General features: G+C 44.9%; 1 protein-coding gene and 1 long non-coding RNA gene across 2 annotated transcripts in view; one reads left to right on the forward strand and one right to left on the reverse strand.

Annotated features, from left to right (window-relative positions):
- The window catches only part of LOC309959730, a 29897-nt gene extending 13856 nt beyond the window's left edge, over positions 1–16041 (reverse strand). The window contains exon 1 of the long non-coding RNA XR_014326092.1: positions 15997–16041. This is a non-coding gene — a long non-coding RNA (uncharacterized lncRNA). The remainder of the gene's footprint in view (positions 1–15996) is intronic.
- Positions 1–23572, forward strand: part of MYO10 (myosin X) — a 218403-nt gene that overhangs the window by 52795 nt on the left and 142036 nt on the right.

Below are 23572 nucleotides of genomic sequence, written 5' to 3' on the forward strand. Positions count from 1 at the left end.
CACCTCAAGCGTGGCCAGGGCTTGTGCTGACTGCGGCGAAATAGTGCTCAGGTGGATTAAAAAGCAGTTTTCAAAATCCTGTTTCGTGTCGGAAACCAAGCGGAGCCACGAGTAACTGAAATCCTAAAATGAGGTCATGGGGACGGGGTAGATAGGAGATCACGCGGTGTTGGTTTTTGGTGAGAGCCCTAAAGGGCCCGTTTTCTTACTTCATTCAGTCTCTGAGGGTTTTGCACATTTGCTCAGCTGTTCTTTTTTCGCCAAGGAGATAGTTTTATATTAATCTAAAATCCCATCCCACACCAAAATTTAAACTGCTGTAGGTTGGTCCCAGGAGTGCAGGGGACCAAAACGTTCCCATTTGACTCATAACTTATGTTATACTCGCTGTGAAGTATTTGCCGATGGGAAAAGAAAAGTGCGAGTGACATGCTAACACACTTTGAAAAAATGCATAGTTGTGGCTTCTGGAGCACGAAGCACGTGGGTAGGTCAGCACGTGCTCTGCAAGTTAGAAGTGACTTGTCTTCTTGCACGTGAAGCCTTGGACAGAGTTGTAGAAGAGCACCATGCTTCTGTGGCTCTGCAGGGTCCATATTTGGCTAAAAGATCGACTCTGGTGAACAGGGTAGGATGGAAGTTGGCACTGAATGTTTTTGTCTTTTCTAAAACGTTCACCAGGCATGTGGGTGATCACTGAAGCACCCTTTTGGAACATTGTAGAATTGACTAATGAGTTTTAAATTAGATTTTTTACTTTGAGAGTCAACTATTTTATTATCCTTCCTGAAAAGAGCCTAATTTGATCGCTCTGAAATAGCTTATAGTGATATCAATTTACCTAATTGTATTTTAAGGGGTAGTTTTTTAACTTACCCCAGTCAACTTAATCAAGACACTTACTCTCTGCAACCATCCTGTTGGGTTTTCTGTTTGCATTGTCTCTCTGTGGGGTCTCCTGAAATATTTTACTGGCTGGAGAATTAATCATCCCAATCTACAAGTAAATGCCCTCCTCCGTGCCCTTCTCTTATTTGCACCAAGTATAATTAGACTCGGTTTTAAAAGTTATTCTTCTCATTTTATTAATCCACAAAAAGGCCGTTAGATTGCCTGGTTCTTTCAAGTCATCCCCCACCCTCCAAGGTGGTCAGAATTCCGCAGGCCACACAGGAAACATAACTCTCATTATTTATAATCACATCTCCCATTTAAAGCCATCTCTAACCTTTTGGGTTTGACCTTCACTTTGACTTGTTAAAATTGATACTGTGGGCCCAATTTTGTCGAACTGGATGATGGGTTAGTGTAGTGATTTTTCATTGCATTTCTGGTTATTTTTCATACACTTTCTGCTCTGTCCAGATGCTTTTCTTTGCTTTTTTTACCCCTTCACTTTGCCCCCATTGATGGGTGTCCTTTTGTGTCCCTTGAATGTCCTATGGATGCGGCAGCTTTTTGACCTCTCCGCATCCCGTACGGGTCCACTCCTGCGTCACAGAGAAATCTCCCGCGAGCCTGTTGAGTGCTGGAAAATTGACCGCGGCACAGCCCAGAATGTCTCCCATTTCAGAGCTCCGAATGTTACCCTGCAACCCCCCTTATTGTCAGGAATCAGACAACTAGAACTGAGTGATTTCATCTTGAGGTGGGAACAGGTCAGATCTGACTTCTCAAGGGAAGTATGGAGCCTGGAGCTTTTAACAGAGTGGAGAATGTCATCTGAGAGGACGCTGACTGCGCACGCTGGCCCCGGAGAGCCCAGGAATGCCAGCCCTTTTCAGCAGCCGCAGAAGCTGCCTTCCTGGCTTCACTGGCAAATCCAGTTGGCAGAGACAGGTGCCGGCGTAAAGAGGTCTCCCCCGCCAGCTCCTTCTCTGTGAGCGGATGCGGAGTGAGTGAGCAGCAGTCGGCATGGGCCCCCAAGTCGGGTAGGGCCCCCCCAGGGCAGCTCCCGTGAATGGTGGCGGCAGACGGGGGGAAACTAGCAGGGAGACAACTAAACTTACAAAGATGGAGGGAAGGAGTTTGGGGGGATGACGTTAATGATGCAGAAGTGGTGTCATTAGGGTACTGTGACTCTCAGAGCCGAATTCTTGAACAACAGGACAGAGTCTTTGTAGTCAACTGGCCTGCACGTAATTCCCTTGCTTTTATGTTGTTTAAAAAACAAAAAGCAGGGCTTCCCTGGTGGCGCAGTGGTTAAGAATCCACCTGCCAATGGAGGGGACACGGGTTCGAGCCCTGGTCCGGGAAGATCCCACATGCCGCAGAGCAACTGGGCCCGTGTGCCACAACTACTGAAGCCCATGTGCCGCAACTACTGAAGCCCGTGTTCTACAGCTGCTGAAGCCCGCATGGCTGGAGCTCGTGCTCCGCAACAAGAGAAGCCACCGCAATGAGAAGCCTGTGCACCGCAGCGAAGAGTAGCCCCCGCTCACCGCAACTAGAGAAAGCCCACACACAGCAACGAAGATCCAACGCAGCCAGAAATAAATAAATAAAATAAATAAATTTAAAACAAACAAACAAAAAACCAAACAGTATATTCTGTCCCCTTTTCAATCTTTCTTCTCCTTTTTGGTAAAGAGAAACAGTCTTATATTAATGCACTTATTTGGGGGAAACTTTACCCATTTTTTCCTCAAAAGGAGAGAAACAGATTATATTTTCGCTCCCTGTAGCCTCTCAAGTGTCAGGTATCCCTGGTGTTGCAGTCGGTGCTTCCAGCCAAATTAACCTGTGGGTTCCGTTGAACCATAGGAAGTCGCCATCTCTGTAGGATGAGGGAGCTGAAAAGGCAGTTTCCTGTGGTTATGCCTAAGAGTATGTTAATTGCCCTCTATTTTAATTGTGTGTTTTAGCTTATCGATATGTATTTGATTTAAAGGTAGAACTTTTGGCATACAGTAAAGTTTAACAAAGTAGTTTTTTTGCAGTCCAGTTGAGAGGCAAAGCATATCCCTAAAATAGTATATACAGCCCTGGCTTTTGGGGTACCACTGCCATATTAAATTCTGTTGTGTATATGTCTGTGTGTTTGTTAACAGCTATGACATTGTATTCCTTTTGGGGTTTTCAATTTTTTGGATGGGTGTGTAAAATATTTGCTATGATTGATCTCTCCTGCAAAGGTCCAAAAAATTTTTTTTAATTTTAACCATTTTTGGAATGGAAGTATAGTTAATTTACAATGTTGTGTTAGTTTCCGGTATATAGCAAAGTGATTCAGTTATACATATGTATAAATATCTATTCTTTTTCAGATTCTTTTCCATTATAGGTTATTACAAGATATTGAATATAGTTCCCTGTGCTATACAGTAGGTCCTTGTCTTTTTTTTTTTTTTTTTTTTTTTTGCGGTACGCAGGCCTCTCACTGTTGTGGCCTCTCCCGTTGCGGAGCACAGGCTCCGGACGTGCAGGCTCAGCGGCCATGGCTCACGGGCCCAGCCGCTCCGCGGCATGTGGGATCTTCCCGGACCGGAGCACGAACCCGTGTCCCCTGCGTCGGCAGGCGGACTCCCAACTACTGCGCCACCAGGGAAGCCCTCCTTGTTGTCTGTTTTATATACAGTACTTTGTTAATCCAAAGCTTCTAATTTATCCCTCTCCTCGCCCCCTTCCCCTTTGGTAACCATAAATTTGTTTTCTATGTCTGTGAGTCTATTTCTGTTTTGTAAATAAGTTCATTTGTGTCATTTTTTTTGATTCCACATATAAGTGATATCACATGATTTTTGTCTTTCTCTGTCTGACTTACTTCAACCAATGTCCAAATTTGAGTTGAAAGAAAAATGAATGGATAAATATACAATTTATTTTTTTGAACTGGAATTTGGGCTTTCTTGTGTGTGTGTGTGTTTATTTGTAGTAAATATAAATTACATAGAATTGACTACTTTAAATGTTTTTGCGTGTACAATTCATAATGTGTGCAGCCGTCACCACTATTTCCAAAACTTTTTCATCACTCCAGACAGAAACTCTGTAAGCATTAAGCGCTAACTCCCTATGCAATTTGTTGTTAAACTACTTTCTTCTTGGATACCTTTTGTTGTGCTGCTTCTAGGTATACAAGCACGTTAGAAACTCTGGTTTGTATTCTTTCTTAAGGAGTAGACACTGTCAAGAAAGAAGTGGTGTAGACCTAGCTCAAGAGTCCAAGGATGGAGAATTGAATGTTGACTTAGATCTGCTGACCACTGATGGGCATTTGGCGCTGACCTTGTGATGTGTGCATGGGGGTGTATGGTACTGCCCCTGTGGGTGGGTGAAGGGCCCTTCTCAGGAGGAAGGTGGCTGCACGGCCATCCAGAAAGCCAGAGGAAAGAGGGGACATGCTTTTGACAAGCGGCAGATAATTTTTTAAAAAATCAGATGTATGCGATTTCCTTTGTTAACTTCAGTATGGGTCCATCTGTTATTCTTGGAATTCACTTCCATCAAAACAGTGCAGCTGTATTAAGCTGGGAAACTCTTAAATTCCTGTGCTTTTCTCACATTTTGCTATTTCATCCTGGAAACACCCGTCTCTGAAATGGATATTAAACACCAGCCCGTGGAGTTGCTTAGAGTCAGAAGTCTATACTCTAGAGACTGAACACCACTGGGGCTTTGTCTTGCCCTAAAGACCAAGCAGATTGCAGTTTGCCCAACTTCCTTGGTTTAGAGTGAAAAAATTGTTCGTAGGCCTGAAAGCCACGTGGTTGACTATCTAGATCTCTTCCAAGAATCTGGTTTGGCATCTCGTGGCTCAAAGATGGAAAGTCAAATAACTTTCACTCTGGGAGTATAGGAAAAAAACAGTCTGATGGTCGGTGCACTAAGCTCCAGGAAAAAACATGTGCGTATTTGTAAATCTGCATGTGCGGACACTTGCTTATTGTAACTTGGGAAGAGGTGGTCACTCTAGCCAACGGAGCGCTTGTCTTTCCCTTTCGAGAACTTGGGTCCTGCAGAGATGTGCCTGGCCTTCCCCACCTTCATTCAGGGATGAATGCCTGGATGAAGACCTTTTCACAGAGGCCTTTTCAACCTCTCCATCCAAGAGGGCCACTACCTTGACATTGTATCATGTGCAATTATTTGATTTTTTTTTTTTTCCTGTGTCTCCTCACCAAGCTCTCTGAGAATGGACACACTGCTGTGTCCTTAGCTCCTAGAAGCAGAGCCTGGCCCGTGGAGGCACTCAAATGCTGAATGCGTGGTGAAGCGCCATTTGTAGTCAGCACGGAGCCAAGCAAGTTATTAGAATGATGTGTACTCTGTTGAGACTGTTATCATATAACGTTTTAATAAAGAAATCACAAGTCTGAACGGACCACAAGGGACAGAAGAAAAAGCCTCCTGTCACAAGAGTCCTGTTGGGAGTTTCGCTGTGTTGTTTCTATCTAAACCACCCTTAGGCCATAAGACCAGAGCAGAATAAAGAGCATTGAAGATAATTAAAGGGAATTTCTTTTTCAAAGGAACGATTTCACTTGATAGACTCCAAAAACATACAAACTGCACTTTCATTTTTCAAGGGGGAGAAGGTGGGTGTTGAGTTTGGTGCAGAATATTTTTCCAGAGTTTGGCATTTTGAAACCTGAGATGATAATTCTATATACTTCAACATCTACACTGAAACAGGAAGCAGTTTACCGTGACAAACCCGACAAGATCCACTGGTGTTCTGAGGCGCGTGGGCCGTGTCAGGTGTCGCCGACCTTAGCTTGCCAAGGGTGCACACCCCTTCTGTCACCTGCCCTATTCCCAGCACCTCTGAAAAATTCACCGGTGAGACCTTAAGAGTCCTCTGTCTCTGGGGCCTGTCTCCCTGCTCCTTTAAGTAAATCCAGCTTAAGTGGATTGGGAATCCAGTTTATTTCCGACCCTTGCTTTCAGGACAGGCTTCTGCCTTCCCACCAAGCCTTTGGACTGGTCAGCTGGGCCCCTCCCTGTCTGGCATCCCCCTGGGCGGGTGGATGGCAGGGAGGGGTTGGATCTCTGTTCACAGTATTTACTGGCCCCAGTGAGCCTCTAGCTGACCACACACACAGTGATTATGCAGGAGAGAACAGATGACTTCTGCCCTGGGTCATGACCTTCTGGGGCTTCCTGCCCTTGGTTGGGCCACCTTGTTGACTTTCTCCTTTGTGGATATCTCTCGACTTTGGCCTCCTCTTTCCTCCCTGGGTCCATCGAATGAGCCTCCTCTTTCCATCCCTTAGGCGTGCCTATTTATTTGGATCCCAGCCTGCCTCTGGCCTGCCTGTGTGTCCCATCTTCGGTCCACTGCTGGATTCCAGGCTCTGCTCTGGGTAGCTCAGCCGACTTTTGCCTCTGGGAGCCTGTGGTATACCCAGCCTCTTCCTGCAACCCCCAGGAATCCTGGTCCTGCATTGCTAGTGTCCGGGCACAAAGAGAAGGGCAGATGTTTTGTTCCTTTGGACCCGTGGTTGCTTTCAGTTTTGTAGTTAGTTTAGCAAATCAAATTGCTCATACTTGAAGGTAAGCAGGAGACTACCTTGCATTCTCGATACCCATGAATACTGAAAATAATCAGCACATTAATGCTGGATACCAAGCTCAGACCAGGTGGTAACTTACTACTGGGGGAGGTGATGCCGAAAACTGATTAAATCAAGACTCAATTTTTCTTTTTCTTTTAAGGCTTTACTACTATACCTTTATTATAAGTGTCATTTTGTGAAAAATGTATGTGAAGACTTTGAAAACAAAAACAGTTCAGAAAATTATCTGTGGGAGTCAGACGTGGCACCATTGAATGCTGTGTGCAATTTCAGTAGAAAATGCCGAGACAATTTATTAGAACAGATTCAGGAAGTCGTTGGGTGTGACTGAGATTCAGACCATTTCAGAAGTTCAGTTATAGACCTGTTATTTGGAACCAGTTTTCTGGAAGACTCAGTGATATGCACCGGGAATTGGTCACCCAGTATGTCTACAAAGACCTATTGGGGTCCCCGCACTGCAAGACTTGGGATGGTGTGAAAGTCCTCTCTTGCCTGATTCCAACTTTAGCCGTCTGTTGAGTTCCACCCAGGCTGTCACTATGATGAGACTAGGGAACCACATTGTCCCACGGTCACCTCCCTGGGAGCTGTGGGAAAGGGGGGCACCCCATTTCTAAGCTGTGTCCTCCTCATGAGGGTTGGCGTTTAGGATGGGTAAAGGGAAGAGAGTGCCGTTTGCTGGTGACATCTCTCTGCGAGGCACCATGTTGCTGCATATTCCTTCCATTTGTCCTATTTAATCCTCAACTCCCCTAGGAAGGCGTGGTCAGCCGTACTTATTGACACAGAGATTGATCTTCCGTGAAATAGCATTTCCAAGAGCCCACACTTGGTCAGTGATGAGTTAGTAGAGGCGGGGTTTGGATCCAGATTTGATCGACTTTTCACTTGATCATGTTACTTCCTCTAGAGAAGTGTGAGGTAGGACAGGGTGAGGCCAGTGATGGGGGTCGTTGCCTGTTTACCTTCTCAGGCCCCGTGACTGCCCGTCCTGACTGTTTCCCTGAGTTCATTTCTTTTCCCTCTTCAGGCCCCTGGGATTGAGTGTCCTTGTCTCCTTTCTGGTCACGACCTTTGTGCTTTCTCTTGAAGTTACTCTTGAAGATCGGTACCGGTGGTACCACCTTCCCAATTTCCTCTTCCTTTGTGGTGGCTTTTTGCTTTTATTATGTTTTATTGCTCCAGGGAAATAGATGGATCGGCGAAAATCCCCCTTTTTAAAATTTTAATGTTTCGTCGTCTTGTGTTCACAATCTCGTTTCCACGCTGCTGCTTCTTCCGGGGTTAGTTCTCAACCCTGGCTGCACATTAAATTCACTGGGAAGCTTCTACCAAGAGCCTTGGCCCTGCCCCAAAACAATGAAATCAGAATCTCAGCTGGGACTCAGGCCCTGTGTGTTTTTAGAAAGCTTCCTGGGTACCACTTAATAAGCAGTCAAGTTCAGAACTATTTCATAGACCGAATGAGCATCCTATCGAAATAGTCCATTAAAAGTTGTTGAAAAAGCACAACTTTGGCATACTGGGCTTAGAAAACGTTCATGTTACCCATGATTTCTAGGCCTTCACTTTTTCTTATATAGCTTCTTTTCTGGACACTTAGATGGTTCTGTGGAATGTCTCCAATGCCCACAGTATCTCTGAGAACTCAGTTCCCTCTGTCCGTCCAGCTGTCCACTGGGGCCTCATCTCCAAGGGACCCTGGAGTGCCCCCGTCTCCGTCTTTCTCCAGGGAATTGAACTGTTCTTGGTCTTTCCATCTCCACCTCTCTAGTCCCACCCTCTCTAGTTGGATACTCTGTTTGAGTGGGACATTTGGGTTCCAACGTCCCAAACACTAGTGTGGTGTTGGTCCGTGTGTGAGTCTCCGGCTGGCTGCTTCATAATCAGTCATCAGGGCCCTCTTGAAAGATGCAGCTTCCTTGGTCCTCTTTCCCATCTGCCAAGTCCACGTCTCTGTGCAGGTGGTCCAGGGGTCTGTAGTTTAACAAGGTACCCAGGTGATGCCTTCCATGGTGAAATTGGAGAACCACAGACTCAGCGTGTACTGTGACATGAGATAAATTCTCCCCGTCTCATTTGCTGTTTACTTCAAATTGTGCTGCTCCCTGCCCTGTGAGGCCCGGGGCTCCGGGGAGGACCTGTCCTTCCTGACGCTGTGACCCTGCAGACAGGTTTCGTTCTTTCCTTGTCCGCATCTTCCTCATGCCTGCAGTCCTGCCTCCTTTCCTTTCTGTGTCTGGAACAGAACCCGGCGTTTGGGCACCTCTCCTGGCTGTGAGGCACTGTGAAGTTTTCTCTAATATGTACTGGGAGAAATCGCAGCGCTAAAGCAGTTTCCTGGAATCCCTCCACCGAGCTCCACGCACGGAGGCTGTCAGTGATGGTCTTTGTGTTCCAACAATTCAGTGAAGTTATATTGGTTTCTGAGGGAACCTTATCTGTTTCTACCTCAAGGCAAGAGGGAGGCGGTTGGGGTCTGAAGGAAGGGCAAGGCCTGGGGAGGGGGCGGGGCGGGGATGTAAAGGCAGAGGCAGTAAGGGGCCTGTTTCCTGCACCCCTCCAGCCCTGCACTCGCCCTGTGGCTTGGACAGCCCCACGTGGGCTGGATGAGATGCAGAGCCAAGGAGGGATGGGTGAGTGGCAAGCAGCTGCCCCGCGCTGGAGAGGACGGGGGCTTATGTCCAACCAGTGGGTGCCTGCCTCTTCTGCTAACTTCTGCCTAAGGCGTGTCTGTTACTCAAACCTGCAGCGAAAACGTGATTGACTTCCAGCTTTTATTTAAGACCAATTGCGCTGCCTTTTTAAGGTAAGGATTCAAACTACACAGGCACGTGGGAGGCATGGTGCCCGGGGAGGGGGCCCTGTGACCTTTCCAAGGCGATGGATACGTTCAGTATACTGCTCTGTGTGCGTCGTCAGGCTGTCTTTTGTGCTGTGTGCAAATGAAACCTCGGTGATTTTCTAAAAAGTAACATCTAGCTTGTTTGAAGGCAGCTGTTTGTATTGAAGTTACATATGTCGTGAACACAGCATGACTGAACTCAGTAAAGTTGATGTAATTACTCCAGTGTTGAACTGAAGCAGCAGTGGCAAACCATGGCCTGTGCCCAATGCCTGTTTCCATACAGCTTACAAGCCAAGAATGGTTTTTCCATTTTTTAATGTTTGGAGAAACATCAAAAGAATGATATTTTATGACACATGAAAATGATAAGAAAGTCAAATTTAAGGAAGTTTTATTGGACACAGCCATGCCCATTCATTGGTTTATCTAAGACTGAGTTCAAGCTACAGTGATACAGTCAGGAGCCAGAAAGCCTCAAGTTAACCATCTGGCCCTTTGCAGAAAACGTTTGCTAAACCTGATCTAAAGGATCATTTTCCCCAGTTACTTCTGATGTGATGTTTAGTGCTGCAGGGGCCCTTCCAGTGCTTCCCAGTCCTGGCTACACATCAGAGTCACTGGAGGGGTTACTAATTGGGATGCTTGGGCCCCTACACCCAGCCCAGTGGTACAGCCTCTCCGGAGGTGAGCCCAGGACCCAGCGGTACAGCCTCTCTGGAGGTGAGCCCGGGACCCAGCGGTACGGCCTCTCCGGAGGTGAGCCGGGGACCCAGCGGTACGGCCTCTCCGGAGGTGAGCCGGGGACCCAGCGGTACGGCCTCTCCGGAGGTGAGCCGGGGACCCAGCGGTACGGCCTCTCCGGAGGTGAGCCCGGGACCCAGCGGTACGGCCTCTCCGGAGGTGAGCCCGGGACCCAGCGGTACGGCCTCTCCGGAGGTGAGCCCGGGACCCAGCGGTACGGCCTCTCCGGAGGTGAGCCCGGGACCCAGCGGTACGGCCTCTCCGGAGGTGAGCCCGGGACCCAGCGGTACGGCCTCTCCGGAGGTGAGCCCGGGACCCAGCGGTACGGCCTCTCCGGAGGTGAGCCGGGGACCCAGCGGTACGGCCTCTCCGGAGGTGAGCCGGGGACCCAGCGGTACGGCCTCTCCGGAGGTGAACCTGGGACCCAGCGGTACGGCCTCTCCGGAGGTGAGCCGGGGACCCAGTGGTACGGCCTCTCCGGAGGTGAGCCCAGGAATCTGTACTTGCTACCAGTGCAGCCAGCCACAGGATTCTGTGCTGTGAACCCCCAGCTAGTAGATGGATTCGTTGCAAAGCTCCATCATTTTGTTTTCCCTATGAGGGGAAGTACCTTCCCCCAGAGGACAAAGATTGACGGTGGCAAAACCCACGTGTCCTGCTACCAGGAACCCTACCTGTAGGGTAGTGGCCCTCAGAATGGAACAGGCATCAGAATCCCCTGGAGGGGCTTGTTAAACCACTGACTCCTGGGCCTCAACCCAGAGGTTCCGGTTCAGCAAGTCTCAGGTGGGGCCTGGCCATTTGCTTTCTACAAGCTCCCAGGTGCTACTGATACTGCTTGGTGTGGTATGCACACTCTGAGGACCAGCGTGTAGGGCTTGGCAGGCTGTACGTGGGGGGTTTCCTTTAAAATCCATGTTCTAAATACAAGCATCTGATACACAGTCTTCCCCCCAAAGCATGTTCTGGAGAAACGCAGACGGTCGCAGTCCAAGTACCTTTTTCAACTGCTGCAGCCACAAAGGACTCATTCTTGAATAGTGTCCTGTCAGCAACTGTCTGGTGATCTTAGTTTTAAATACTAACACCTGTCAGTGGTTTAATCTGTAATTGTATTTTTTTCTGTGTTAGTGCAGAGCCACGCCCAGGCACAGCAAAAATAAGAAAAGCCTGTGTTTTGTGTTAATTACGTCTCATCACATATCTAAGGAAGGTTGACTCATGGAAGTATTTCCAAGAATGAATTGATTGTGCTTACACACTTTCGGAGGTTGCTGTGTAAAGCTGGACACTTAATGCTTATTTTTAATACTGAAGCGCAGTTAAATTGTTAACTTACTGTTTGCCATGCTAGGCAATCATATCGCCCTCATTTTCTAAGTGAGGTGTCAAAGCTGGAGAAGGAAGGAAAGCGATTTTCATGTTTAGGAGCTGCTGTTAGAACTCCCAAGCTCTTGGTTATTCTTAGGTTTAATATACTGTTTTCTCCCATTGCCTGTGCCATCCTGGACTGACATGGGACTGGTAACCAGAGAGGGGGCCAGGACTAGGGTAAGGCGAGTGGGGTACGGAGGGTGCAGATGTAGAGAAGCACCACGCAGGGTCATTGCAGGTGCTGAAGCTGATTTGCACAAGCCCCAGGATTGGTGCATCCTTGAATTGTACATGCCGGGCACCTGCCTCACCCTAGTCCCAGCCCTGATCAGAACCTAGGAGTTTAAGCAAGACTCCCTAAGAAAGAGACCCATCTGTAGAATCGAATGCCCTTCTTCCCCTCCCTTTGCTTAAATGATTCATTGATACTTTTAAAATATTCTGAGAAAAGACTCATTTTGAACAGTCCTTTCTTTGATATTTGTTTTCAAACATCTGTGTCAGTACATCTTAGTGAACTTGTTTGAGATTAAATTACTGCAATACGGACTGCCGTGTGGAATATGATGGTTTTGATTATTCACATGAATTTTTGAGGCAAAAAATGTCCCCAAAGGGTTTCCTAGATGAAGCCTTTATAGCAGACTTGTGCAGTCTCCCATAAAATTCTAAACATTACATTTGTAAATTCAGCACATGGCCTGTATTAGAAGTTCCACATGCAGTGGCTTCATTTCAGAGGTTTGAGTCCGTCATTAATCTAGCTGCTCTTTGGGTGTTCCAAATGGCTCTTGTAATAATTTTGAAATAATTAATAGTATTTCTAAATCTTCCAGTGAGGATAAGCGAGTAGCTAGCCCTTGAGAACTTAGCAAGTATTTTTGTCTTCTGGAATGATCCTCTGTTCTGAAATGCATCCATCTTCCTGCCCTGTCAGAGTTCACAGTGGGCTTGCTCTAAGCATCTGCTTTTGCTCTTGCAAAGGGAGCTGATGACATGTTTACTGGGTGATGCTGAGAACCCCTCTCTCCTGTGACAATGGGCTAGAGCATATGCTGTCCCCAGTTTCAGGAAGCTTTTGTTAACAGAGGACTCAAAACAGATCAGGCCACCGGGGAATGTTGCCAGCATGCCTTTGTGGAGGGCAAATCCTGTCCGAATAACCTAATTTCCTTTTCTGAGCAGCAGTAAAACCAGGGAGATGAAAATTGCAGGTTTTTCAACCTTAGCGATTATTTTCTTCTGATTTAAAAACATCCAAAATTTAAAATTTAAAGATTGTTTATTTCAAACATTTATGGAACTTTATTTTTTTTCCCCCTTCACCAAAGGACCTTAACTTGGCTTAGAAAAAATAGTACCATGGATCTCATAAACATTCACTGGAGACAGCACTAGAGAGAGTAGGTGTCAGCACCCCAATCCCCATACTTCTTTTGGATGCCTCTCATTTGGGACATTCTCTGAAATGATAAGATGATGTAAATACCATAGAGAAAATAATTTCTGCCTTTTGAGGAAAGTCATACTCAGAGATATCCATTATTGGCTCATTGCTGTCTTTGATGGAGATTTTAAAACAGTTCGCAGATGTTACTTTAGCTACAAGAGCAAAAGAGGCTGTAGTCACATTTTAGCACCTAGACTATGATTAGTTAATAACTTTCAGAAGTTTGAGCTGTGGTCTGAAATGGAAAGAATAGACTTTTTTTCTTTTAACAGCTGAATATGGATAATTCACATCCCATACAATTCACTCACTTAGAGTATACAATTCAGTGCCTTTTCCTTTTTTTTTTTTTTTTTTTTTTGCGTTATGTGGGCCTCTCACTGTTGTGGCCTCTCCCGTTGCGGAGCACAGGCTCCGGATGCGCAGGCTCAGTGGCCATGGCTCACGGGCCCAGCCTCTCCGCGGCATGTGGGATCTTCCCGGACCAGGGCACGAACCCATGTCCCCTGCATCGGCAGGCGGACTCTCAACCACTGTGCCACCAGGGAAGCCCCCAATTCAGTGCCTTTTATTATATTTATAGAGTTGTTTAACCAACACCACAGACAATTTTGGAACATTTTTATTACCCAGAAAAGAAACCCTGCACCCCTTAGCTGTTGCCCCCAAACCTTCCCACCCCACGTTAGCACCCCCCCAACCCCCTGGCCCTAACTACAACTACTCTGTCTCTATTATCTGCCTATTCTATACATTTCATTTCAGTGGAATCATGCAATCTTTTATGGCTGGCGTCTTGCACTTAGCATAATGTTTTCAAGGTTCATGTATGTCATAGCAAATACTTCATTCCTTTTTATTGCTGAATAATATTCCATGGTATATGGTTATGCCACATTTTATTTAAAAGGAATAGTTTTTTAAAGCTAAGTAGAAAAGAAAAATATAAAAGAAAAAGAATGGCTAGCCATATATAGCCACTTTTTGTAGGGTTCATAATGGGTCACATATGAATATTTCTGAAGGTGATATTTTGATGTGTAAGCCCGAAGTCAGAATAATCGTTCAGAGCAGTGAGATAAAAAGGAGAAGTGTTGAAAAAAAAAGTTTAGATGTTGGTACTATTCCTACTTATCGTCTCATATGTGAAAATGGGCACCTCTTTTTCCCCATAGTTTGGAGAAGATGGAAAGATGACTAAAGCTTAGAGAACGGGGTTCAGAGAAACAGCCCGGGAAGTGGGTTGTTTAGCCCGGAGGAGGCTGGGATCCTTAGGTAGTGTGGACCAGCTTTTCTCTCTCACTGGGAAGAATGGACCTCAGCTTGGATGGGAGCACTGATGGCACAGGGACGGACATCCTGAAACTGAGGACCTCAAGGACAGGACGGTCTGCCCCGCAGAAGGTGGCTCACTTAGCCTTTGAGAAAAAAGGGTTGGCCTCTTGTCTGTTTGGAAAAATAGTAATGCCATAGGTCTTGGACCTCGGATTGCCAGGGGTCATTTCCTCCTGCCTCTACCATCCAAGCAGGTGAGAGATTGTCATGACTGTTTCCTTGTACAGGTGAGACAGTGTCATCATCCTGACCTCAGAGGGGTGGACAGCGGTCACTGCAGGTTGCTCAACATTCAACAGTGTCGTCCAAGTGTAGCAGTTTTTCAAGAGAGAAGATGTAACTTTAAGAAATGACTTAGGGCTTCCCTGGTGGCGCAGTGCTTCAGAGTCCGCCTGCCGATGCAGGGGACGCGGGTTCGTGCCCCGGTCCGGGAAGATCCCACATGCCGCGGAGCGGCTGGTCCCGTGAGCCATGGCCACTGATCCTGCACGTCCGGAGCCTGTGCTCCGCAACGGGAGAGACCACAACAGTGAGAGCCCTGCGTACCGCAAAAAAAAAAAAAAAGAAAGAAAGAAATGACTTAAATAGTGAATCATTTATAATGAGTTCTTGAACTTCCCTTTAAGTGGCATCTCCAGTCATCCCCATTTCATTTCGAGTTCTCCCCTCACTGGTCCCCATGGGTACCATTGTTGTTCTTCAGCTCCTCGATGGCTGCCTGGCAAAGGCTTTGGAGGAGTTCCTGGAAGAAATTCCTAGGGGGCTTACACAGGTCATGTTAACCCAAGCATTTATTGGGTGTCTGCTGAACACGGGAAACTGGGGGAAGGAAAGGACTCAGGGGATCCTCTTGCTTTGGCTGTCATTTTCCGTGTGAGTAGACTTGGCCCAGAGTGCTTTGGGTCAAGGTCACCTGAGAGAGAAACAGAACGCACCGCCAGCAAAGAGGGCCTCTCAGATGTGTCCAGGCCTCACTTGGTTCTGCGGGCCTGTCTTCTGCTTGAGGGTGGTGAGGCCTGGAGAGCGACAGAACCTGAGGAGTGATGCTAACCGTTCAGTAGTTGGCCAGCTGGAATCACAACAGGGATTCACAAACCATTAAGAAATTCGATTAGCGTCTGAAAGCCAGAGGCGAAAAGTGATTTGATTTTTTTTGATACCTGCTGCCCAGTAATGCCTTCTGAATGAATGTATTTAGGATAAACCTGAAAATCAGACGCTAATGAATGAGTTAATTTACATATGCATGGAGTGAAGGACTGTTTCTGTACATCCATGATTAAGCCAGTGTGCATGGTCATTTGTGGACAGCCGTAAATAAATATCATGTGTGACCTAGCATCTGTATTTTTTGTTACCTGGTGACTTTTTAAATCTATACCCTCAACTGTATTGCCCTTTTAATATGCCTAAAGTTATATGTAGACTTTGTTTATTTTCCTTTTTTTAAATTGAAGTATAGTTGATGTACAGTGTCATGTTAGTTTCAGGTGTACAGCTATGTGATTCAGTTATACATATGTGTGTATGTATACATTCTTTTTCAGATTCTTTTCTCTTACAGCTCATTACAAAATATTGAGTATAGTTCCCTGTGCTATGTAGTAGGTCCTTGCTGATTCTCTATTTTTCTAATAAATTTATTTATTTAATTTATTTATTTTTGGCTTTGTTGGGTCTTCGTTGCTGCGCGTGGGCTTTCTCTAGCTGCAGAGAGCAGGGGCTACTCTTCGTTGCGAGGCACGGGCTTCTCATTGCGGTGGCTTCTCTTGTTCCAGAGCACGGACTCTAGGCACGCGGGCTTCAGTAGTTGTGGCTCGTGGGCTCTAGAGCGCAGACTCAGTAGTTGTGGTGCACGGGCTTAGTTGCTCCGCGACATGTGCAATCTTCCTGGACCAGGGCTCGAACCCGTGTCCCCTGCATTGGCAGGCGGATTCTTAACCACTGCGCCACTGGGGAAGCCCCTGACTCTCTATTTTATATATAGTAGTGTATATATGTTAATCCCAACCTTCTAGTTTTTCCCTCCCCCGACTTCTCCCTTTGGTAACCATAAGTTTGTTTTCTATGTCTGTGGGTTATGTAGACTTTATAGAGCTTGTTCAGTGCATCTATATGTGTGTCTCTGTCCATCCATCCATTCTAACCAACAATTAGCAAATCTTTTCTATTTCCACAACCAAATTAACCAGTAATATCATGTTTGTATATTAATTGATACTTCTAATTTTTTCCCTAAGTTCACATTATTTGGTGTGATCTTCCCAGAGGACCCAATTCAGCAAATAGAAGAAAAATCATGATCACAGGTTGCAAATCTGAACAGTCTCTAAAGGTCACTATCTCACATTATTACTGTGAGCACTAAAATAATGTGTGGCAGTGTTCCGTCAGATTGATATTTATATAATTCTCTACAGTTTGAATCCTAACTCAATTTGATCTCAATTTGATCCTAACAACCATGTGACCCAAATTTCTAATTTTTAAAGTATCATTCATAAAGATATGTTTGTTGTCACTTCTCTGTTACGTAGACAGAAGCAATGTCGGGGCTTGTCAGTTCCTGGGACCTGACTTTCGAATACAGAAAGAAGCTAGGCGACTGGAGGTGAGATTCCTAAGGGGCCACCGCCTCTGGGTTTAAGTATATAAGTTTTTCTTAAAAAATATGAGTCATACGGGGAAACAGAAAATCGCCGGGACATAATGGCTACTTTTTCATCCTCTCCCTGAAAGACTTCAAGTTCAGAAATGTAAAATTGACCCCAGGGTAGAGATAAAGTTTTTATGCTGTCTACGGTTTAGGGAAAAGCCATTTTACATGGCAGGAAAAACCCAGGGTGAATTATTTACCACCTCACTTCCTCCCAGCAGCTTTTAGAGTGCTTGCTTGAAGGTGTCAGAGTTGCTATTAGGTTGAGCTTACCGATATGGGGCCTTTTCCTCATCTTTCTCCCTGCCAATGTCCATTCCCGTTCTTAGGCTCTTTAACTGAGAATTTATTTTCTTTTGCTTTCTAAAATTCTTTAAAAAAAAAACCAAAAAAACCCCCAAAACTTAAGCAACTGGGGGTTGGAGTGTCAGGTTTAATACTTCAAGCCAGTATAAATAAGAAATAGCTGAATGAATTCACGGTGCTCTTTGATAAAAACATCTTTCTTACAATTGCTGGGCTAGGCAGAATGGACTCATATGCAGAAGGGATATCAGCAGAGAACAATTTTTTACTTGCCTAAAAGCATTTCTCTTTGTCTTATAGAAATTCCGGGTCTAAAATTGCCGTTAGGATCCGACTTGCTGAATAAATAGTTTAAATGTCAGTCTTCTCGGTTACTCTGTATAAAGAGAGTCTGAGCCATCTGGGCTTCTTGTGCTTTTATTATGCTGGCTGTAAAGACAGAGCAAAATGGCTTTTTGTTTTTAGGTTAAGGCAGATGTACGCAGCCTGCCATCTTGATTTCTTTTGTATGGGTTGGCATATATTTTAGACGCTTTGAAATGTTGGAAAGATTTCAGACCAAGTTGGGGAAGAAAAAAATAGGGTTTTTTTTCCCATGACCAAGTTTGCTACTTCAAATATTTTGTGAACAAGTGTCTTCTGAAGTAGGTACATTTATTTAACACCACTGGATGTTTCTCTAAATTTGCTGTTCATCGGTTTTTTTTGCCAGATGTTTAACTTATGTCTGAAACATGCAACCAGGATTTGGTTTCAGTGTAGACAAGAAAAGGAAGCCAGAACCTGAAATACTTTGGTCTTGTATCAGTGTGCCGTGGGATAACGTTTTCCCTCCCAGCCACAGACCCTGCAACAGTCTCTCAATGTATCCTCATAATTCAGCCTTTTTTCTTTGCGGACTTGTGCTTTTATAGGTGTGTGCTTTTTTCTGGTGGCGTAGAAAAAGACACTCTTTAATGATACAAATTTAGTTGTAACTGACTTTTCTATGAATGTTTTTCTTAAGACTAGTCTTAAACTTAGAAGCTGTCTTTTGAATTTATTTTAGTTACCTGTGGAAAAGCCATTGTGTTTAAAAAAAAATAGGTGGGGCAGTGGATTGTATCGCTACTGTTGTCCAGCAGCAGATAAGGTTGTAGCAATCAGTAAAGGCACATAATGTGAAGATTATGGCCTGAAGCTGTTTTTCAGTTATCAGAATGGAAGGAGAAAACTGCTTTAGAGGTAATGCAAAGACTTTAAGGACTGCAAATAGTTGCTATTTTAACCTTCCTGAGTAATAATCATATTTCTAAATGTAGTTGGAAAACCTCATATGCCTCTAAGATATGCTGATGGCCTAGGCACAACTGAAGAAGAGCCATGGTCTCCACCCTCGAGGACTTACACCTATTTACCTAGTTGCCAAGGTAACTGTAACCGGTAATGTTGGTGATGCTGATGTAAACTGGCCTCTTGGGTTGTCTGGAGGAGAGACTGGTCCTTATGTACATAGCTGGTAGGTATCAACTCCTATCAGCAGTATTAGCTACTAGTGTTTCCCAAAGACTTAACTAGGGAACACCAGTCGTAAACGATATTGGGAGAAGCAGGTGGGTGGGGGGAGGGTAAAGGTTTGGAAAGGTGACATTATTTTTCAGAAATGAACAGCATGCATTTAATTTTAATTTCTGTAGTAAAGAAATTAAGTGCAGAAAGAAAGACATTAAGAAAGTGTTTCATTCTTTTTTTTAATAAATTAATTTTATTTCTTTATTTTTTGGCTGCATTGGGCCTTTGTTGCTGTGCGCGAGCTTTCTCTAGTTGCGGCGAGCAGGGGCTGCTCTTTGTTGCGGTGCGCGGGCTTCTCGTTGCGATGGCTTCTCTTGTTGCGGAGCACGGGCTCTAGGCGCGCAGGCTCAGTAGTTGTGGCTCACGGGCTCTAGAGCGCAGGCTCATAGTTGTGGCGCACGGGCTTAGTAGCTCCGCGGCATGTGGGATCTTCCTGGACCAGGGCTCGAACCCGTGTCCCCTGCATTGGCAGGTGGATTCTTAACCACTGCGTCACCAGGGAAGCCCCATGAAGAGGTGTATTTTAGATTGAATACAAACTTGGTGACAAAGAGCAGAGTTGCAGCTATGACTCTGCCACCAACTGAATGACTTTGGACAGTTAGTAAAATGGTAACACTTAACCTTTCAGGGTTGGTCTGAGGAATAGAGAGGGAGCGTGAGAGTGTTAGGGATGTGCTGACATCATATGTACTTAGTACCTGTCACGTATTAATGAAGCATCACTACAAAGGCAACCCTACACAGTGAAGATGATCTTCCCCACCTTTTAATACCACTGGCTAATTATAAACCTCTTTGTGGCCACCCAACTTCTCGTCATCCTGTTTTAGCTACTTTTGACAGCAAAGAACCAGGATAATACAGGCGTCAGAAGATGATCAGTGAAACCTGCGCTCTTTTGTGATGATCAAAATCTGGGAGGGTTTCTGTTTATGATAATGGACTCTCTGGAGCCAGGTGTTAGCCTTTATGCTGAGGTGTGGGAGGGAAGGAAGAAAAGAGACTTGACAGGTCCATCCAGAACATTTTGTCTCACACCCAGAAATGACCATCATCCTTCCATGATTTCAAGGTGGTTTTCAGAGTTGCAAAAAACTTGGTGTGTAGGAAGCTTCATCCAAATCCTGTTGAATCTTATGACACCGCAACTAATGTTATAATTAGTCCTCTAATAGCCTGACTTTCTGTTTGGCCTCATTTTACTTGGAAAACAAAATCCATATACGACCCACGAAGACTTTGCTATGATTGGTTTGCATTCTGTGTTTCCCAGTGGCCAGATCCAGTAGCTTAGTGGTTCTCAGGCCTTTGGAGTCCTGCATTCAGATATTCTAGGAGACCAGCAAAGAGTTATCCCATCTTTTATATTGTCAGGTAAGGGCACTTAATAACTCTTCACCCATCATTTTAATTTTGAAAGACAATTTTAACACACCGAAAGCAGGAAGGACAAAATTTCAGGCTGAAAGACAACAGCTTTTTAAATGGAAGAAATTAAGCTTTATGAAAAACTCATTCCGTTGTCTTATATATCTCACTTGGCTATTGAAAATTAGCAGCCTCAGTTAAGCGTTTGACATTCCCCACTACAATTAATTCAACAATAGGGGTCTTTCACCTAATGGGAGGAACTGTACTCCCAACTCCAGGTTTGTAATTTCTGGGCTTTGTCTCAGTGAGAGGTTTAGTGTTGTAGCAGGCACTTTAAATCATTCTCATCCCTTTTGCTTAAAGATGAGGCTTTTGATCATTTTAACATACCTAGTTAAGTCTTCAGTTCTAGGTTTTGTAGGATAATTAATTCAAAGAAGGAAATATACATACATATATATATATATATGGTCCTCTGTTTTGGATGAAAACTTACTGGAGAATTTACAAATTTTACAGACTATGTGAGGAGGGGTCTGCCCCCGATTTCTTAACTGTGGTTTCTGTGAAACTTTCAGAGTTGTGCAGACCTTGATTTAAGAACCATTGATTGAGAATAATGTAGTCAGTATAACACGTGTTCTTAATGTCGTTATAACTTTCACCTGATTTCACAGTTGGGTTGACATTAGTTTTAAGGACAAAAACTAATATACAAGGTGAAACAGAATTAATGATTGAGTGTGGATTAGGTTCTAGGATCCTGTTTATACCAGTTTTGTGTTCTAATAATGCTGTAAGACCACGCATCCTTTTCTTTTCAAAAAAACAACTCGACATTTAGTTCTGGTAGATTAATTTAACCAGCAGAAAGATAAACTGAGTAAATTTTCTTGTTTCATTTTTTAATATTCTGCATTTCATATCATAATTACTTTCATAACTACACATTTGCCTGTTTTGATTGGCTCTTTTTTTTTTGTAGCACAATTAGACAGAGTTGTTGGAAAAGATGTGTGGATAAGTCTTGGAGTCATTGGATATAATCTTTATTTTCAGGAATCATTTTCTGTTCACTTACATTTTCTGTTCACTTACTCTGAGCACTTACTGTTCACTAAGGTGCTCTGAGACTGGAAAAACAAAACTATGAAAATTAAAGATCTGTGTTAATATGTGATGGGGATCTGATAGGAATGAAATGTGTGTTTCTTCAATTTATGGAAAATACTCAGGGCCCAATTGACCAACCCTGAATCAGATAAAGAATTATTCAAATGAAAAAAGTGGATAAAAGTTGCTTGGAAGAAAATGGTTTTCTGGTAATATGATATTAACGAGTCATTTTAAGGATTCAGGGGGAAACCTGGGTGGAAACATGGAACACAGTGGTTTTTTCTTTGAGGGGAGGAGGGAACAGAAAAGTGAGTGGATTGTGATTTGTGACTAGTTTAGTAGCTGATTCATCGAGTGACTTAGGACAACGCACTTTTTCCCTGTTGTGTGTGAGGCTTTTTGTTTGTTGGGATAAATTACAATGAAGTAATATGGGTTAAGTATTTGAAGCTCTTATGTAACCAGGTAATTATTATTTACTGGTGTCCTCACTTAACCTTCCTAGCTTAACTTGTTCAAACAAGTTTGGATGTTTTAAATGAACCTCAGAAGACCTAGAAGCTTTTTGGTTAAGTGTTTAACTTCCTATATCCCGTGACCATTTCACTCCTTTAAAAGAAGAAAATCTGTAATTTTACCCACCACTACGTACTTGATGTGCCAAGTCCAAGTACTTTGCATAGACGTTTTTAAAATACTGTTTCTTTTAAACTTGGTTTTTAGCAATGGGCAGGTGACAGTGACTGTTTTAATATTATTTAGAAAGTTAGATAAAGGAGTTCTAGGACCTTAGGGAAACAAACGAAACAACATATTTTGAAACAGGAAACTATAACATGCACTGGGGGTACACGAGCCTTTCTTGTTTCATAGTCTGACGTATTCTGATAGGTGGACCTTCGGCTACCAGCCCTGCCCGTCACATACTAACTGCGTGACTTTAGCCAAGTTAATTGGGATCTCTGGGTCTCAGTTTTCTCATTTATAAAATTGGGGGTAGAAGAGCACCTTCCCAGAGGACTGACTGCCAGACAGAATATAAGTACCTGCCTGGTCATCTAGTTAAGAATTGCTGTAATTGTATATGCACGTGTGTATGTGTATTCATGCATATACGTGTGTATAGATGTGCACACACAGGTTGTGGAAATGTTGGGGGTAGGTCATTGCCTTAGAAATTTAAAAGGGGAGGGTGGAGTGGGGAGCACGCTTTAAGCTGGAGCACGGGGGAGGTTTTGTGATGTGTGGAGGTAGGTGCTGCCCTGGGCCAGCTGTGTGTGGTTTCAGCTCGCTGCCAGGACTGGAGGCACTGGCCTCATAAATGAGTAGCCATGAGCTCAGGGTACAAGGGGGACAGGAGGAAGCAGGGCAAGCGGAACCAGAGTCCACAGCAGGATTTCCAAAGAAACAAGCCTTTGACAGTGCAGGGCTGAGCCGACGGGAGCAGTCAGGCATCATCTATTGGCAGCAGTGATGCCTAAGCGCCCAGGTCCTTTCGACCTGTGCGTGGTAGCCACCTGTCTGATGCTCACACAGCCCTATAACGGAGGAGGGGGTGTTTTTACCGACTTTGGACAGTTTAGGAAGGTAATGGATTGACTCACGTCAGGTCACATCACTGAAGTGACAGGATCCCTGTGAGGAGGTGGTTTCCCTGGTGGAGTTCCTCTCCCTCTGCCTGGAGCCCCTGCACCTTTATTGCAGCACCTTTTAAAGGCACTTTCAGGATGAGTTTCCCCACCCGCCCCTCCCCGTGACTGGCTCTCGGCACCCTTTCTCATCCGTCTTTTATCTCCTCGGCTTCCTGCACGGGGCCAGGCATGGAGGCAATGCACTTTGAACAAAAGAGCTTTTTGCGAAAGGCAGGTGAGCAGACGCCTTAGACCCCCATCTCGGTCAACACATGGCATCAGAAACGACACTTATGGGGTGTCCCTGGTGGCACAGTGGTTAAGAATCCACCTGCCAATGCAGGGGACACAGGTTCGAGCCCTGGTCCAGAAGATCCCACGTGCCGCGGAGCAACTAAGCCCATGCACCACAACTACTGAGCCCACGAGCCACAACTACTGAAGCCCGCATGCCTAGAGCCCGTGCTCCGCAGCAAGAGAAGCCACCGCAATGAGAAGCCCGTGCACCGCAACGAAGAGTAGCCCCTGCTCGCCGCAACTAGAGAAAGCCCACGTGCAGCAACGAAGACCCAATGCAGCCTAAAATAAATAAATAAAATAAATTTAAAAAAAAGAAAAAGAAATGACACTTATTTACACTTTGACAGGTGTGGGGACACATTTTCGAAA

The sequence above is a fragment of the Leucopleurus acutus genome (assembly GCF_964270905.1).
Source record: "Leucopleurus acutus genome assembly, chromosome: 3".
NCBI lineage: Eukaryota > Metazoa > Chordata > Mammalia > Artiodactyla > Delphinidae > Leucopleurus > Leucopleurus acutus.